Source organism: Octopus bimaculoides, chromosome 24 (assembly GCF_046866305.1).
Source record: "Octopus bimaculoides isolate indiv1 chromosome 24, ASM4686630v1, whole genome shotgun sequence".
Taxonomy (NCBI): domain Eukaryota; kingdom Metazoa; phylum Mollusca; class Cephalopoda; order Octopoda; family Octopodidae; genus Octopus; species Octopus bimaculoides.
This window is the reverse complement of record NC_142951.1, coordinates 33,371,988-33,392,709: the sequence shown is the minus strand read 5'-3', so window position 1 is coordinate 33,392,709 and position 20,722 is coordinate 33,371,988. Positions and strand designations below refer to the sequence as shown.

General features: G+C 37.1%; 1 protein-coding gene across 1 annotated transcript in view; it reads right to left on the bottom strand.

Annotated features, from left to right (window-relative positions):
• The window catches only part of LOC106876777 (uncharacterized), a 30,054-nt gene that overhangs the window by 8,933 nt on the left and 399 nt on the right, over positions 1–20,722 (bottom strand). The gene's annotated exons all lie outside the window — the stretch shown is intronic.

Here is a 20,722-nt window from a genome sequence, read left to right as displayed (position 1 = left end):
AACATTAACCAATAGCACACGCAACAAGACTAGAATACAGAGGTTGGAGGCCACACCTTCCCCAATATATATATATATATAGGTAAGGGGGGGGGACTCTGAAAGGGGTCTCAGGGAGTAGCGTCCCTGCCTGCTTGAGCTAGCTTCTCACCACATATCTTCAAAATCATTTTGGTATCGGGACCACTCGTGTCTAGAAACTGAGGTTGGGAGTAAACAAGGGTATGCTCCCTGTAGAAAATCCAGCCCCACAAAAAAGCCTCATGATAGCAAAGGAGAATGGGCACCAGCCAGTCCAAGGGTTGGGGTGGGCTGCAGCTGCCTACTTCGGTTGCTATAGCATTGAGGTAGATCCTTAGGGATTCTTGATTTCTCAGAAGGAACGAATGAATATTCTCCAGTGAAATAACACTGACAACTTATGAAGATATTTATTCTTGCAGACATTACTGCAAACAACAGAAAGAAATTCAAATTACGAAAGCTAAAACAAATGGAAATAAATAAATTTTGCAAATATGGCCAATCTATAGGCACAGGTGTGGCTGTGTGGTAGGGAGTTGGCTTCCTAAATACAGGGTGCCAAATTCAGTCCCACTCAGGGGATAGGGCATGTTTAGGAGCAGGGGGTCGATAGAGCATGTTTAGGAGGAAGGGCAATAGAGCATTTTAGGAGGAAGTGAATGAAGGTGGGTTTGCAAGAGGATGGAAACAACTTGATATATCTGGGATGAAATAAGATAGCAAATCTAACATGTTTAACACTGATACATGTGCGCCTGCACACACACACACACACACACACATTTTACATACAATAAACTATAATAAACAAGTTCTTGTTGTCTCCACCGGCACCAGGTCATGAAGAAGTTCAGTTCCCCAACTCAACAAGTGATTGTTTTATTTATTTACTTATTTATATTTTTTCCTAGTTGAGATTCCATACCATTTTCTACTTACAGAAATAACAAACATTGAAGAATCATGGTAAAGACAGTTATTTGGATAATTACCAAGAAGAGAGAAAGAAAGAAGGAAAACAACAAAAAGCTTATGGTAAGCAGACATTTTTGAGGTTTGGTTTACAGACGTACCAACCAACTGGTGTTTGCTTTATTCCTTCTTTTTTTCTTTCTTTCCTTCTTGCCTTTTTATCCAAACTGCTGCAAGAAGACATCTTCAACCTAGAAAATACCACATCAATGCTGATGCAGGACTATGCCAGCCAAAGAAGCAAGCAGCCTAACATGATGTACGACTGGTCTGGCAAACACTGAGAAACATCTTCTAGCAGATGAAACAAGTAACTTAATCCGTCTCTCCGACATCATTCGCAGTACATCGTCGGACAAAGGATTAAGGAAGAGGGGAATCAGAGGATATATTTCCTTGAAGGATTTCCAACAAAGAAAAGAAACGAAAGAAAGAAAAGATAAAAAAGAAATCGGAAAAGCTTTATTGTTAAAGATGTTTGTAAATAAATAATAGTGTTAACACTGCCTTCACGGATACAAGTGAAATTTGAGGAAAATCTCTGAAAGCATCTGCTTCATATATAAATAACGTAGCAACCATATTACGTCTTGAGAAGTAGGATGAGGAATAGTTGTTAACATGTTGGTGGTGTTTCGTTTCATCTTGGCCCTGGTTGAGCAGACCAATTACTGAAGACATTCTAACTATGACCATCCAGTCTAATCTTTTTTAAACACAGTTTATTTCAAGTTATAATATCCTACATGGGGAAATAACTTGTAGCGATGTTTGTTTCTTTACTAAAAGCTTTTGCGTCATAACAGACAAGGTTCTGAGTGTGAATCTGAATCAAACTGTGGTGTTTATCTCAGCATAGAACACCACCATCTGGTTTTTGATTATGTTAAGTGGAGTCTACAATATTGCAGGAAAACACCAGCACTTGGTACTTGAGTGGTACCTTTAGCAGAGACTACTAGGCTGCAAATGTCCAGGCTAGGTCTTCAGTTTTAGAATATTTTTTTTCTTTCTTTCCATCTACTTATCCCAGAGATCTTGAAAAGTGTCATGTATGCTGCCTCTCTTCCTCTGGCTAAGCAACGAACACACATAAACACACACAACCCCTAAAGCAATATTCACAACAATACAAAGTGTGTTTGCAAATAATTTGTATATAATAGACAACATATGATGTTATCTATTATATACATATGTGTCAAGAAGAAGAAAAAAAGGTACAATTAGAATTTTTTTTTGCTCATGGGAAGAGTCAAGCTAACGTTAAGTAAACCTCACACAAACACAACTCTCAAAAGAACCGGTTGATAACAGGATACATAGCCAAGAGAATTGTTTTTATGAAATACATGAAGGAAAAAAAAAAAAAAGACAGAAAAACAAAATCTTTCTGAAAAATGTTACTCAACCCAAGATTTGACCTTGTAATAAATAAACAACATGAAAAGAAGTTAGCTAGTTTAAAATGCAACAAAGGTCCTTAATCAACATTTATTTATCATATTTTCGTAACTAGCCAAACTGAAACGAGTTGAGTAAGGGAAATATCTGTGTTTGTCTCTCACTCTTGACAACTGTTGCTGATTTTATCTTTTACTGGGATCAGTCATTGGACTGTGGCCAAGCTGGGGCACTGCCTCGAAGGGTTTAGTCAAACAAACTGACTCTAGTACTAATTCTACTGGTTTCTTTTGCAAAACTATTAAGTTACAGTAGTAGGGAACAAACACAGACACACGGACACACACGACAGACTTTCTCACAGTTTCTGCCTGCAAAATTTACTCACAAGATACTGACTGGCTCAGGACTTAGTAGAAGACACTTGCCAAATACCAGATAATGATTCTGAAACCAAGCTATGGACAAGAGTCTCCGAGTTCAAATCCAACCCAGTGCTTTTATTTTTTTATCTCTTACTGGTTTCAGTTATTTAACTGAAGCCATGCTGGAGCACTGCCTTGAAGGACTTTTAGTTGAACAAATTGACCCAGGGGCTTTTTTTTAAAGTCTAGTACTTATTTTATTGGTCTCTTGCTGAACAGCTAAGTTACAGGGACATAAATGCACCAACACCGGTTGTCAAGTAGTGATGAGGGACAAATACAGCTACAAAGACACACACATAGTTATAAGACGGGCTTCTTTCAGTTTCCATCTACTAAATCCACTCAACAAATCCCATCTGTGCCATGCAAACATGGAAAAGTGGATAGATGATGATGGAGGAGATGATGAAGATGATGATGGTGGTGCATTTTTAGAGATGGAGTTAATAGTCTGAAAAATTATAATCATAGTAGGTGCAGGAGTGACTGTGTGGTAAGTAGATCACTTACCAACCACATGGTTCCGGGTTCAGTACTACTGCATGGCACCTTGGGCAAGTGTCTTCTACTATAGCCTCAGGCTGACCAAAGCCTTGTGAATGGATTTGGTAGACAGAAACTGAAAGAAGCCCATCGTGTGTGTGTATATATATATATATATATATATATATATATATATATATATATATATATATATATATATATGTATGTATGTATATGTTTGTGTTTCTGTGTTTCTCCCCACTACCATCACTTGACAACCGACGGTGTGTTTACATCTCCATAACTTAGTGGTTTGGCAAAAGAGACTGATAGAATAACTACTAGGCTTAGAAAGAATAAGTCCTCGGGTCGATCTGTTCGACTAAAGGCGGTGCTCCAGCATGGCCGCAGTCAAATGACTGAAACAAATAAAAGAATAGAAAACAGAAAAAAATAGTGTAAAACATTGCTTGTAAATGGCAAATTTTAGATATTTTCATTAAAAATGACAAATGATGCAAGAATTCCGCCACTCCCCATTACTGCTAATGTCACAACCAAACTGTGTAAGCGGCAACCATTTATATTTTCACTGCTCCATTTCATTGTCTGAGTGAAAATTAACACTCTTGCCTCTGTCTTATGACTAACCCAGCTGTAAAAATAAATACTTGCTCCCATGATTTACACATACAGATAGGCCAAATTTTCAAAACCATTCTATGATTACGTAATAAAACTGATGTAAGACAGATTTTTTTAAAATTGTGTTCCACATAAATATTTAATAATTAAGGGGTAGCCAGAGTCGGAGTTGGTAAAACTATACTGACTTTGATTCCAACTCACAATATCTTTGTTCTTCAATATAAACCAGTTATAACCTAGGGGCCTACTCAAAGTACAAGCGTATGCATATGCTTTATGAGATGCGTAGACCACAATCACTTGATTACATAAAGAGGAGTGGGAGTCAGAGGTGCCAATAGTACAGGAGTCAGAGTCAGAGTTGGAGTCAAAGATTTTTGTTTTGACTTCACAACTCTGATGCCAACATTACAAGAAACAAGAAATGGCATAAGCATATGCCAAACAAGGTACACGAAAATGAGTGGGCCACAATCATCTGGTATATACCTCTTCAAACTAATAAAGAAATCTAAGTGAAATGCCCAGGTATGATAATAAAGGACTGAGAAGGAAACACCTGCTTACTGTTGGACATTGCAATCCCTTCTGACCAAAATGTTGCCTGAAAAGAAGTGAAGAAACTGTCAAAATACAAAGATTTCGAAACAGAAATATTCAAGATTTGGAGCATAAAGGTAAAAACAATATCAGCCCAGGGCTATAAGAGAAGACACTTGCCCAAGATGCCACACAGTGAGACTGAACCGAGAACCATGTGGTTGGAAAACAAACTTCTTACCACACATCCATGCCTTTTAATAAAAGGCAAAAAAAAAAAGGGCGGGGGGGGGGGGAATGCAGAAATAGAGATATTTAAGTAATATTTAGTTAGAGTAACAGTTTAATTGCTTTTGGCCAGCAATCCAATTTCACAAATGGAATTAGTACGAGTACTTGAAACATTAATTATAATAAAATCAAATTAACTGAAGCTGCTATTAGAATAATGTTTGTTTTAATTAGACACCAAGAGACCATCATAAAGCCAGGAAGAGGAATATAATTGACTGAATCAACGACAGTATATGTGCATTTCATGGCTTAATTACAAGAAGGGTAGTGGACTTCTGTCATACAAAATCTCTAGTTTAAAGTGTTCATACTGAAATTAAAACCTTTTACTCCAAAATCCTTTGTTGATCTGTTAATAATAATAATATTCTAAACATTAGGACAAAGGAGACTTACATAAAATTATGATAAAATGTTTTAAATTAAAAACACTTTAAAAGAAGAGGTTGCCTTTTATAGACCAGGGACACAGGCATGGTCAGATAGATAAGAAGTTTTCTTTAAGTAAATTCCTAATAATATTTAATCCTTTAGCATTCAAACCGGCCATATTCAACTCATATATTCTACCTGCCTTATGTTCAAACCAGCCAAATCTGGCCTCTGAAGCTGGAACCAAGTAGTTGCAAAGCAAATTTCTTACCACACAAGTGACAACTGGCAAATCCCTTAACCCCACACAGCATATCTAGAGTAAGAAAGCCTGGCGGAGCCCATCCCTCTCCAAGCTAAACTCACTTCTACAGCTGAGAGGACTGGAACAATGTGAAATGAAGAGTTTTGCTCAAGAACACAATGGATCGTCGGGTCCAGGGATCGAAACTATAATTTCATAATCGTAAGTCCAACACCCTAACCACTAAGCCATGCACTTCCACTAGTGGTGCCCATTTCTACAGCTGAGTGGACTGGAGCAACATGAAGTGAAGAGTTTTGCTCAAGAACACAATGGATCGTCGGGTCCAGGGATCGAAACTATAATTTCATAATCGTAAGTCCAACACCCTAACCACTAAGCCATGCACTTCCACTAGTGGTGCCCATTTCTACAGCTGAGTGGACTGGAGCAACATGAAGTGAAGTGTTTTGCTCAAGAACACAATGCATCGCCCGGTCCAGGGATCGAAACCACAATCTTACAATCGTGAGTCCAGCACCCTAACCACTAAGCCACACGCCCTCCACCTTACCAGACACAGCCACCACAATAAACAAATCATCTGTGCAGGTTGTTCAGCAAAAGGTTGTGGAATCCTCATCTGCTGTTCACAACAGGAGAGTCCTCCTCCTACTCTTCCTCCTCCACCACCACCACCACCACCACCACCACTACTGAGGCCCATTGCAAATAAGAGACTAGATTACAAAACAATAGTTGTGTCTGTGCTTACTTGTTATGCATTCCACTATTACATTGACACAATTGATTGAAATTCATTCATTATGGAATAATAATGTATTTGTTTAGGGGGGAAAAACCCCCAGTTGATAGATGTGGATATATAGCAATTCAAAATTTTTAATTAAAAATACATATGTATGTCAGCAAGTACATCAGAGTACATCATTCTCTAAGGCTGCTCTACACCATTGCTGATTACACACACATGCACACTAATATTTTTTATTTCTTTATTGCCCGCAAGAGGCTAAACATAGAGGGGACAAACAAAGACTGACAAAGGGATAAGTCAATTATATTGACCCCAGTGCGTAACTGGTACTTATTTAATCGACCCCGAAAGGATGAAAGGCAAAGGTGACCTCTGCGGAATTTGAACTCAGAATGTAACGGCATCAAGCTTGCCATGGGCATCAATGTTCCCGTGTAGCAGGAACAGATTTATATAACAAAAGAAGTATGCTCATATATAATACACACTTGAGTATAATAATGTTCACCCTTAATTATTGATAATGAAATCTCAGGAAAAAAAATCTTTCACGTATAATATGCAAACTTATTATGTTTTGAATTTAGTCTGGTTTATTACAATTGCTATATAAAATATTGAATATCTGCACTTTTACTACCCTTACCAAGTACATCTGTTCTATTTTTAAAAAATGGCATCCTAAACAGAGTGGCTGTGTGGTAGGCGTAGGTGTGGCAGTGTGGTAAGTAGCTTGCTTACGAACCACATGGTTCCGAGTTCAGTCCCACTGTGTGGCACCTTGGGCAAGTGTCTTCTACTATAGCCTCGGGCCGACCAAAGCCTTGTGAGTGGATTTGGTAGACAGAAACTGAAAGAAGCCCATCGTATATATGTGTATGTGTGTGTGTGTGTGTGTGTGTGTATATGTTTGTGTGTCCCCCCCAACATCGCTTGACAACTGATGCTGGTGTGTTTACGTCCCCGTAACTTAGCGGTTCGGCAAAAGAGACCAATAGAATAAGTACTAGGCTTACAAAGAATAAGTCCTTGGGTCGATTTGCTTGACTAAAGGCGGTGCTCCAGCACGGCCACAATCAAATGACTAAAACAAGTAAAAGAGATCTGGCAGTGATTTTTGAACTTTAATGATGAATGCCGTCAACATGTACTTTCAGTAATCAACATTGTGGAAAGTGCCTGATCAGTGCTTCAGATATAATCAATGCTGTCGAATGAAAAACTATCATAAAATGGTTTATGAAGTTAATCTCTCAGCCATTTAATCTATGGCAATAAATTGTCAGGCTTTATGAATCTTCCAAATGTAAAGCTAGGTTTTAATTTAAATATTTAACCCTTCTGACACCGACATGCCTGAGACACCCACCAACCCATCCACACCCTGGTTCCACAATACAAAAGTGGTGTAAATTAAAACCTTCCATCAAAACTTCACATTAATTTCTTCCAAACACCAGCTTAATAATGACAAAGTTGTTTTTATTAAATTCTTCATTGTTTTTGAAATCAATTGAAACAAAGTCAATGTATTTCAACTGAAATGTGCAGACAAAAGAGTTAAACATGACAATTTTAAAAACCTAATTTATTTTACTGAGCATTTAAAAAAAAAAAGACTGTTTTTTTTTTTGTGTGTGTGTGTCACATATAGCAATTACTTTTTTAACTTTTCACTTTTCAGTTTGACAAGCTTGTAAAAATTTTATCGAATATTTCTGAGGAACCCATATAGCAGGGTGAAATCACATTATCTGAATAGACACTTGGATTTTACATATCATGGACAGGAGATTCAGTTGTTACCACACTGCTGGACATCTGTCACTGAGGAACCCACAGCAGGGTGAAATCACGTGATCTGAATAGACACTTGGATTCTACATATCATGGACAGGAGATTCAGTTGTTACCACACTGCTGGACATCTGTCACTGAGGAACCCACAGCAGGGTGAAATCACGTGATCTGGCAGTTCCAGTGGCCATAGCAGATGATTCTCATCTGTCAACAATATAATTACATGGGCTTTTATGCACCGCATGTTCTTGAGAGATCCTCTCAGGTAAATAACACAGGTATTTCCAACCACACACACACACACACACACAAAATTAATGAACTCATGTACTTAGTCACACCAGTTGCTTCACTTATAAGCTTTTTTTTTCTCTTGTATCAGTACTTTTTTTTCAATTATATAGCTTTTCTTTCATAAAATTTCTTCTGCTGTTTTTTCCTGTCCCCAATCATTCACACCTCCTTCCCTCCCTCCCTCCCATCCACCATCCACCTGCTTTCTCCTGAAGCCTCATGCTCCATACCAATAAAGCTATCACTGTAGGTGATTGATTCTAGATTTGTCCTTGGTATTCATTTCATCGGATCCACATTCAGACTGACAAACAATCAATACCCGCCCACCTTCCATGCAAACTGATAAGCCTCTTATCCCACCCTACCACCACCACCACCACTGCATACATATAAGCACAATTTTTAATCTGCAACCAGATATACTTAGCATACAAACAAAAGGCCTTGAAAACACCAGGTAATAAAGCATTAACAGTTTATTCACTTCCCACAGTGCTAAAATACAAACATTATAAATCTCGAGATATCAAAGCTACGACTGCATTATGTGATGCAGCTAAAACTCAATCATATTTCCAACAAGAATTAATTAAGTCTTATAAATTACAATTACCTTTGATGGTGGCTTGCTCCACAGAAGTTATGCTGACCCATTTTCAGGGTCAGAAATATGTATTTGTACAGACTGGCAACTAAACTATTACAAAGTGAAAATTCATCCTCCATTAGAGTACTGTTTACATATATAAAAGCAGAACTTCTTAAATAAATGTCTTCTACTATAGCCCCAGGCCTACCAAAGCCTCGTGAGAGGATTTGATAGACAGAAATTCAAAGAAATCTGTCTAAATATATATATAGCTTTATTCTTTTACTTGTTTCAGTCACATGATTGTGGTTTTTGTAGTTGAACAAATCGAACCCAGGACTTACTCTTTGTAAGCCTAGTACTTATTCTCTTGGTCCCTTTTGCCAAATTACTATGTTAATGGAACGTAAACATACCAAAATCTGTTGCCAAGCGATGGTGGGGGGACAAACAGCTTAATGGTTGAATAAGCTGTTAGTTGACTATAAAATAGATTCAACTTGATTCTCAGTATTGAGTCCCCATTTAGCAAATATCCTCTTGTTATTTTAAGCTAGCTTTAGAACAATTATTTCAATATAATACTTTTAAATATACGTGTATTATAGTTTGAGAAGAAGAAGAGTAACAATGACTGCAAAGTTTCAGTCTACTTGCTTTCATTAGAAGGCTAACAGGTCAAAACTTCGAAGTTACTGTCACCCGTCTTCTTGTAGAAGTATAATAAATATACTTACAAAAAAAAGTATTGAATAGTTCTTCAGTTTAAGGTTAAATTGTTTCTACATAAAAATAAACAATACACACGTCAGAGATTGAGAGGGAGGGAGAGGGTTTTTACTGTAGTCAATACTCGCAAGTAAAACAAAAAAAAAAGCAAAAAGCAAAAGAACTTCTAATTGTTGATTTATTATTACTCTGATTTCCAGCTCACCTTGGCTTTCATTTGTCAATTTAATGCACTCTCAGGTCTGATCTCACTCATTATTTGTCAATATACCTGCTCCCTGTCCTATTATCATAACATCTGTTGTTTTACTGTAAATATCTGCGACTGCATTGCTCTATAGAACCATAGTAACTATTTGGGGGGAGCTGGGGTGCAGGCACACGATCTGTTTTGCTCGTTAATGGATTGATGGCTCTTACGAGATCCAGTTCACATCTTGTAATGTACTCAACCCTCTACCATAAATATAAAAAAAGCAGGACACAAAAGTCTTTAAAATATCATGCGTGTATATAAGTGTGTGGTCGTGTGTGTTTTGTATCAGTGGATTGTCATCGATCATCAGATGTTCGATAGAGAATGATCACATTTATACGCAAAGTCCAGTATTCAATATTCGAAGTATATATCCAGAATCTTTGAAAACGTGTGTGTGTGTGTGCATACGTATATCTTCATGCATCCATCTCACTGCTTCTTGTCGCAGCACAAATTCCAATACTCAACAAAGTTCACTTCTAATCTGCGATGACCATCATAAATAGGATCATAAATCAGGATGATCATCATAAGTAATCTTTTCTACTCTAAGTACACAGCCCGGTACTTAATTAAGTACACGCAACTGGTACTTAATTTATCGATCCCGAAAGGATGAAAAGCAAAGTCAACCGTGGTAGAATTTGAACTCAGAACGTAAAGATCATCATAAATAGTATCATTTGTTTTTTTTCCATACATGCATGCGTTGGATGAGTACATATTACTGAGATATTGTTTTACAGCCAGATGCTCTTCCTGTCACTAACCCTTACCGGTTTTTCAAGCAGAGGATTTGCATTTTTTTTTATTCTACACATCTTCAAAGGTGCAGTGTCAACAGATGATTTGCAAAATCTGTTAACATAGTATGTTAACAAACATCACCATTTGCTGGTAACACTTCTCACATGAAGCAGACATGCATGTGCGCATATGCACACACACACACACACACAGGCATTTCTACATTATATTACTTGCTTTTTAATAATAATATAAGAGGAAATATTCCAGTTTCTAAAGAGGACAATGTAACGAAAATAATGTATTTTCATTAGTAGCTAACGACCATTCAGAGTCTGATTAGCAATAATTACCAAAGGCCAACAAATTAAAATAATCAAACACTCAGGAATACAAACAAATCAGTTTAAACCAAACAAAATAAATACTCAATAATTAGAAGTGAAAAAATAAAAGAGACTATTTTAGGTAAAAAAAGAACACTATTTAATCAATAGGGGAGAGGGGGGGGCACAAATGTCAGGTTTTGAAGGTGTGGTCTGAGAAATATTAAATATTTATCCCTTTAGCATTTAAACTGACCATATGTGGCCAAAATAGTCTATTTGTTTTATCAACCAGATCTGGCTTCTTATACCTACCCTATAATGTCATTCTAAAAATAATTGAAATCACATCATTGAAATCTCAAAGCTATCAGATAATGCATGATTAATTCAAAACAATGTGAATAAATAAACGTTACATTTGACAGAGCAACCTGAATGCTAAAGAGTTAGAGGAAAGATTTTTATTTGAAGCAGCACCGATATTGTGAGCCTTTAACGCCAGGGGTTCCCAAATGGTGTGATGCAAAATGTAGCTAATGGCATAGTGAAGACAATAAAATTTTGTTTTATGTCTGTTTTTCCATGATAGCATGGGTCGGATGATTATATTTTATAGAGGGGTTATTGCCAACCCTTATCTGTATTTTGAGTAAGCGTTCCCATTCCACTCGTCTTTGAAAGTGTAGAGCTACTGAATGTTTGTTGACAGGGTAAATGTCAACAACAATCACAATCCATAGCTTGTTCATGTGAAACACAAAGTGTTAACATATTCAAGCACACACACACACATAATTTCTGTACAGTTTCTTCCTACTGAATTCACTCACAAGGCATTGGTCAACTCAAGGCTATAGTAGAAAACACATGCCCAAAGAAGGTGCCACACAGTGGGACTAAACCTGAAACCACGTGAATGTGAAGTGACTTTTGAACCTTACACATTGAAATTCTAATGTATCAAGCTAAGCTAACTTTACTTCATTTTCTAACTAGAGTACTTTGTAATTGTCTAGATGTTAATCATGGACATCAATAAACTCAAATATATAAATATTTTCGTTTAATACATTTTTATATACACACACACACACACACACATATATATATATACATGGTTTTAAGGGTGTCACAAAAGGCCTGGTTGGTGGCCCAACCTTCCTAGTTCTTTTACAGGGCTTAGAAAAACTGAAGGACAGCTGCAATAAGAGTGTGAATCTGAGAGGGGAATCTGTTGAATAAAATCTGTTTTCTTTTACCCAAAGCCAGGAACTTTTCAGCACCCCATCATATTTTCAGTAATATCAGGAATATGCATTGGTGTTTTATTATTCAACCATCTCACTGTAATATTTTATTTGTGTTGCAACCTGAAGATCTTTATCACTTTCACTATTAAAATCGTCTTCCTTGAAAGATGGAAATTCAGACACATCTATATTTGATTTATCCAAAGACAAGTCACTGTTAATTTTTTTCTCTCTCCATTTTCTAAGTCTTCAAGTGTAAATCCTTCCAAGTTAGAAATTGCTATTTGCTGAAACCATATCAGTAATTCCAAAACAAATCAATCTCCACTTCAAACATCGAAAAATACCATGTGTTGCCAAAAATTTCACAGCATTTACAGTGATATTTAGGCATAAATAACTTTATCTTGCACAACTTCATAACTGAGATTTTGATGATGCAACTGTTTATTTTTAGAATGATTATCACAGAATTGGTTTAAGAGGCCAGATTTGGCCAGTTTGAACATAAAACAGGTAGAATATTTAGACCGCATACGGCTAGTTTAAATGCTAAAGGGTTAAACATATTCCTGTAAAAATCTTTGTTGAGATTAGAATATGAGTTGGGCATTGTGTTATCAGTAAGCAGAAACATGACAAATGGTGTTCCAAGGTCCAATCTAATGTAATTCCTTTATATAAGTCCTCACCATTTTTTGGGAAGTAATTTTCCATAAACATTTGAATTAAAGGGCATTAGTCCAGGCACATAAGGACAGATGGATAATAAACCACTACACTAACATATGAAAAAGAAAAAAACAGACATGCAAAAAAGACAAACCAAATGAACATATACATAGGTGCAGAAATGGCTGTGTGGTAAGCAGCTTGCTTACCAACCACATGGTCCCGGGTTCAATCCCACTGCATGGCACCTTGGGCAAATGTCTTCTACTATAGCCTCGGGCTGACCAAAGCCTTGTGAGTGGATCTGATAGATGGAAACTGAAAGAAGCCAGTTGTATATGTGTGTGTGTGTATATATATATATATATATATATATATATATATATATATATATATATATATAGAAAATCTATAGAAATAGCTTTAAAAAATGGTGGGGGGGGGGGGTGTAAAGAGAGTTGACACAAGACCACTTAGCAAAATCATTGCAGAACAAAGAATCAAAACTAACAGGTGACTTATTCCAGCTACCAGATTAATGCAATTCTAAATAGCTTTCAAATGGACAGCACCGGAGGGGAAAAGAAAGAGAGGAAGACCAAAGACCACATGATACAGAACATTCATAATTGACATGAGAGAGACCAACACCGCAAGGCTGGATGTAGAGAAAACCAGGTGTCGACTTGCTGCCCAATGTGTTTGTGAGCAAAGAAGAAACTGAACTGGATATATGTGTGTGGGTGTATGTATACAGGGCGTTCATACATTATCATTACAACTCGCACAATTTATTGTATCATTTAAATGTGTTGTGTGCAACTGACAGAGCCCATATGGAAGTTTCTAATAAAAGATTGCTTTCCAATAAACTCTGTTGAGTTATCCTTTATTTTTCATTTTTCTCAAATTGTAACGGTAATTTATGGACACTCTGCATACACATTTGATTCCAGGCAGTGACCTGAATAATAATAACATCGAAAAATACCTTAGGAATGAGAACCCAGGTTCAAAATTTCCCCGAGACACCTGATGAAGGCTGGAGGGTATTTTGCTTGGGCGAGTGTCTTCTACTATAGCCTGTGGCCGACCAAAGCCTTGTGAGTGGATTTGGTAGACGAAAACTGAAAGAAGCCCATCATATATATGTATATATATATATGTGTGTGTGTGTTTATGTTTGTGTGTCTGTTTGTCCCCCCAACATCGCTTGACAACTGATGCTTGTGTGTTTACGTCCCCATAACTTAGCGGTTTGGCAAAAGAGACCGATAGAATAAGTACTAGGCTTCCAAATAATAAGTCCTGGGGTCGATTTGCTCGACTAAAGGCGGTGCTCCAGCATGGCCACAGTCAAATGACTGAAACAAGTAAAAGAGAGTAAAGAGTATATATATATATATATAAATATATATACACACACATGCAAGGTATAATACAATACACAAAATAATACTGGAGACAGAACAATACAAGCTGACATCACCTATCACTGCATTTTTATATATAATTACAAATTACACAAAAAAAAATACACAAGTAATTGAATAACTATGGAAACATTACTAGAAGCAAAATACAAACCAAAATCCAACAGATACATCACAAGTACAATAAATCACGAAATCCACTAGGACATAATATTGTATAATTTTAAAATCCAGCATTTTCTAAATTATTATAACAGTGTTCGTATAATCCTTTGTGGCCTTACTGCAAAGTGTGTGATCAACAAGCCAGTGTTACTGTCTCTTTATTCTGATAATGGGGATTGTAAAGGTCTTGAAATGTTAATGGGTTTGGGAAATGCCATTGTCGCAAATTGAACATAAAGGACGAATATGAAGAAAACAAAATCCTTGAAAAGGGAAAAATTTAACTCTTATTTTATAAGTTCCTAAGATGTTCCTTATTTACACGAATCATCATCATCACCACCACCGTCATCATCATAATCATTATCATCATCACCATCGTTTTAATGGGCACTTTCTTATATTTGCATGGGTTGGACAGAGTTTAGTGTGGTGGATTTTCTACAGTTGGATGCTTTTACTGTAGCCAACCCTCACCTGTTTCCAAGTCAGGTAATATTTACAATGCCTGTTTACATTGCAGGCTTAGTGTAAAAAGATGTGTATACATATACGCGTGTAATAAATGAAAGCATGTCTGTGTGACAATGAAGTTCACTTCACAAATACATGGTTTTGGGCTCAGTCTCACTGAGTAACATGCTCAGAAAGCATCTTATATGACAGCTGACCAATGCTTTGTGAATGAATTTGGTAAATGAAAACTGAAAGACCGTTGCTATATATAATCATCATTTAACAAATGGGTTCCATGTTGGCATGGGTTGGACTGTTTGACAGGGCTAGACAAGTCGGACTGCAACATGCACCAACATCATATATATATATATATATATATATATATATATATATATATATATATATATATATATATATATATATATATAAAGAGAATGAATGGGAGAAAGAGAGCCTGCCGTATGTCGACCCAATAGAGGGACCAGCTATCCGAGTTGATAGTACCAGGGTAGATAAAGCAATTAAGAGTATGAAGACCGGGAAAGCCCCCGGCCCATCAGGAATCACTGCAGAGATGCTCAAAATATCTGGCAGTGTTGGCTATAGCCTAGTCACCCGTATTACGAACCAGGTGATACACGAAGGAGTCATACCCAATGACTGGTGTAGCAGCATCATAGTCAACTGCTACAAAGGTAAAGGTGACGCTTTAGATACAAATAATTACAGAGGCATCAAGCTGTTAGATCAGGTTATGAAAGTTACAGAGAGGGTCATAGCCCAACTAATTAGGGAGCGAATCAATTTAGATGAGATGCAGTTTGGGTTCGTGCCAGGTAAAAGCACTACTGATGTCTTATTTCTAGTGAGACAGTTGCAGGAGAAATACCTAGCTAATGATAAACCTCTGTACCTGGCTTTCGTTGACATGGAGAAAGCCTTTGACAGGGTCCCCCGATCCCTTATCTGGTGGTCAATGAGGAAACTTGGGATAGAAGAATGGTTAGTGAGAGCTGTGCGAGCCATGTACAGAGATGCTGCCAGTAAGGTGAGGGTTGGAAATGAGTACAGCAATGAATTCCGGGTAGAGGTAGGGGTCCACCAAGGTTCCGTCCTCAGCCCCCTCTTATTTATCATAGTCCTCCAGGCAATCACAGAGGAGTTCAAGACAGGTTGCCCCTGGGAGCTCCTCTATGCTGATGACCTTGCCCTAATTGCGGAGTCACTATCAGAACTAGAGGAGAAGTTTCAGGTGTGGAAGCAAGGTCTAGAATTGAAGGGCCTTAGAGTCAACCTAGCTGAAACCAAAATCCTAATAAGTAGGAAGGTAGATAAAACACAAACCCCTTCAGGTAGATGGCCCTGCTCAGTATGTAGAAAAGGAGTAGGTAGTAACTCTATAAGATGTACCCGGTGCAAGCTATGGACACATAAGAGGTGAAGCAACATCAAAGGCAGGTTAACTAGCAAGTTAGTTTTTGTTTGTGGCAGATGTTCAGGTGCAATAAAGACTGTAAACAAACAGGAAACAACTTCTATCTCATTCCAGGGTGAAAAACTAGAGGTAGTCGATAGCTTCCGCTATCTGGGCGACCAAGTTAGTAGTGGGGGTGAGTGCGCTGAAAGTGTAGCTGCTAGAATAAGAATAGCCTGGGCAAAGTTTAGAGAGCTCTTACCCCTGCTGGCGACAAAGGGACTCTCACTCAGAGTAAAAGGCAGACTGTATGACGCATGCGTACGAACAACCATGCTACATGGCAGTGAAACATGGGCTGTAACTGCTGAGGACATACATAAGCTCGCAAGGAATGAAGCCAGTATGCTCCGTTGGATGTGTAATGTCAATGTGAATACCCGTCAGAGTGTAAGTATCTTGAGAGAAAAGCTGAACATTAGAAGCATCAGTTGTGGCGTGCAAGAGAGACGATTGCGCTGGTATGGACATGTGGTGAGAATGGAGGAGGATAGCTGCGTGAAAAAGTGCCACACCCTAACAGTTGAGGGAACCCGTGGAAGAGGTAGGCCCAGGAAGACCTGGGCTGAGGTGGTGAGGCAAGACCTTCGTACATTGGGCCTCACCGAGGCGATGACTACTGACCGAGACCTTTGGAAATGTGCTGTGCGTGAGAAGACCCGGCAAGCCAAGTAAGATCGTTGCCAGTGCCCCTGGACTGGTTCTTGTGCGGGTGGCACATGAGATGCACCATTTTGAGCGTGGCCGTTGCCAGTACCGCCTGACTGGCTCCTGTAGGATTTTCGAGCGAGATCGTTGCCAGTGCCCCTGGACTGGCTTGTGCGGGTGGCACATAAAAGACACCATTTCGAGCGTGGCCGTTTTCGTGCGGGTGACACGTAAAAGCACCCACTACACTCTCTGAGTGGTTGGCGTTAGGAAGGGCATCCAGCTGTAGAAACTCTGCCAAATCAGACTGGAGCCTGGTGTTGCCATCCGGTTTCACCAGTCCTCAGTCAAATCGTCCAACCCATGCTAGCATGGAAAGCGGACGTTAAACGATGATGATGATGATATATATATATATATAGAGAGAGAGAGAGATCACATGATCAACAAGATGTTGTTATACATTGCTGGTCACAATGCGCTTTGCATCATTTTAGCTTACAAATGATGGCACCCTGCTGGCTAGGCAAGCAGGCCAAGATTCCCCCTGATTGAAAGACTAGTCCAATGACAATTAAGACTAGCTCTATATCAGGTAAGACTCAAGAATTTTCCTAAGTTGGCATGTCATCAAAGAAAAGGACAAGTTTATTGTCTGGCGATAAGAGGACAGTTGTGGGCACCTGTTTCTGTTTCAGTAGACATTATCAGAACAACTGACCAACCTTATCTCTAGCAACAAAGAATATTAGACATACACAAAAGAGAACACATCTTGACCTAGAATCTAGATCCTAGATAATTTGCATAGTTTAAACAAAAATGAGTGAAAAAGAATATCTCAGAGTGGTCAGTGGCATCTATCTGAACACAGACAAGTGGTTCTTAACCAAGGTCTGAGTGACCTTTGAGGGTCCATATGATATTTGGTTGAAATTCTGGTGCAATAAATTGGTTTTACTTCTACAATACACAAAATATTTTAACAATTTTTTTTTTTAATTCCTAATTATATCTAATTATAAGAAATATAATATTGAATGACTTGGGGGGTACACCTGAGTAAAATAGGAATCGAAAGAGTCCATTGGTAAAGAATAGTTGAAAACCACTGAAGACAAATACATACAAATATGTGTTTCGTGGAAGAAAAACATTTAAGGGAGTAATATTTAGTGACACAAAGCATGCATGTTTGTTTTTGTTTTCTTTTCTGTTTATATTATATATTCTGAACATTTAACTATGTTTTAAGAGATTTTTTTTTTCAAACAGTACACGAATTTTTTCTCCTCCACCCGTTCATCTGCAAACGAAGAACTCTGACTTATTACATTTCTAAATCGGAGAATAAAGAGAGAAAAACCATACGAAGTTAATATACTTAACTATTCAGAATCAACTCTTCTAGAATAGTTCTTGAAGATTTTGAAAACGTGGACAAAAACAGGAAATAGAAAGAACGAAATCTCGGAGGATGGCGTGTTTCCTTCTTTTCGGTGAACACGGAAGCATATAGAATCTAAACCCTTCGCCTTCCGTCCCATTTTCAGTCTCATGGACCTTAACGTACCCCTACTTCATTAAATCCATTTCCATTGCTGCCAAGAGGAAGAGATCTCGAAAAAAATGTGTCAACAAAGGTGAAGAATTGAGCAAAAACGTCCGTTCGCCATTCAATAACCAAACAGCAACGAAATGTTCCATGATTAAAATTACCGAGCCATCGAGGAAACTTGAGCTTGGTCGCTTGACCAACGGTAATTAGAAACCAAGTAGTAATCGAATCACATGAAAATTACATTAAAAAAAGAAAGGGTACACCGAATAATGTAGTCTCAGGTGAAAAAACATGACGATCGCAATTGGACTGCTTTTGACCAAAGATCTGTTCGATCAGGGCCGAGACGAGGGGTAAAAGTCATCAAATAGATGCAAACTGAAAGCCTCCAAACCATTTTTTCATCTTGTGTTTAATTACGAATCCTCTTTTTTAATTAAATTAATCGATTTGTCTTTTTTTTGCCCATGTTTACCTTTCGATATAACGCTAGGAAACGTTTGCTATCTATTCTAAAATATCAATGCTTACGAACTTTATATATAATATATATATATATATATATATATATATATATATATATATATATATATATATATATATATATATACATATATATATATATATATATATATATATATATATATATATATATATATATATACATATATATATATATATATATATATATATATATATAACCAGCAAAATTCACAAATATATATATATATATATATATATATATATATATATATACATATATATATCGAGCGATCTTCGCCGATGTCTAAATCAGTTCTCGAGAAGAAAACAAACAAACAAAAAGAAAACGACACGTAAACATCGTAAATACAACGATTACCGATTCGAATGACATGTAAAATTTGTGAAATGTACACGTTATATTTTGGGAAGTAACGTTTGTGAAATTGAAGAACATTAGCTTTGTTCCATAATTAGCGAAAAGCACAGGAAAACATTTGACCCAAATAGAAAAAGTTAAATCGAAAAGCTTCAAGACAAATCCCCAATAAATATACATATATCAATACAATCAGCTTCAACTACATTATATATTTAAATATGTATATAAATCTGATAATTCACACAGTCGTTACTCTGAGTTTATACTCCTGAACATATATATATATAAAGCATGCGAACATTTTCCTTCGTGAAAAGAAAAATGTCTTTAGAAGCAGAAACGTTTGGTGATACAAAAGAATGCATGGAAGTAAATAAAACGAAGCCGTTAGAATATCAACCCCCGCCCTTAAGAAAAAAAGAAAGAACTAGGTTAATAAAAGAACGAGAACCATTTCAAAAACGGCTTTAAATTCAAACATTTTTCGACATTGTCCGCATCCACGTTACCGATCGTATTGCCTCATAATGTCCACATTGACAGATAAAATAGTTGACCTCAAAACCGTTCCATGTTGAATTGAAATCAAACCGTACTGCATCGATAAACAGCGAAGAAAGGCAAAGGAATTGAAATTCCTAAACAAACTGGTTGGAATGTTTTGGCAATTACAATACAAATGTACTAAACAGTAATGTTATACGAATCGGTTTCGAATACAAATGTCCAATATACTGAAATTGAAACAAGCCTTCGATCAAGATCGTTACAATGTATAATGAATGAATACGAAAATGAGAACAAATAAGATTAAACGGAAAAGGAATTTTTAATAAAATTTAGTGTCGAAATGTTTATAAATCACGAAAAATCGACCGTGTTCACGTTCAGAAAGTACATGGCACTGAAAATATCGACTTTTGTTTCCATTGTTCTAAAAGACAGCGTGCAAATTTTATGTTAAAGAGATATAATGATTCATAGGCATTTTGCGTAAAAGAGAACATGTGAAATCGTTCGATAATCTTCTAAATAGTTCACAAAACGAATACACACATGCCAGAAAATACACAATTAATATCAGATTGCTGTTAAACATGTGCAAAAGAACCGAAAAGGAATCAGTCATTGTACATTAAATACACGGTTCTGGTCTTGTTCGAAAGTCAACAAGAACCAGCCATTGATAGCAATCACGAAAATATTCACGAATATCAAAGGTGTTAAAGATGTTTAAAATCTAAGAATTCGGCATAAA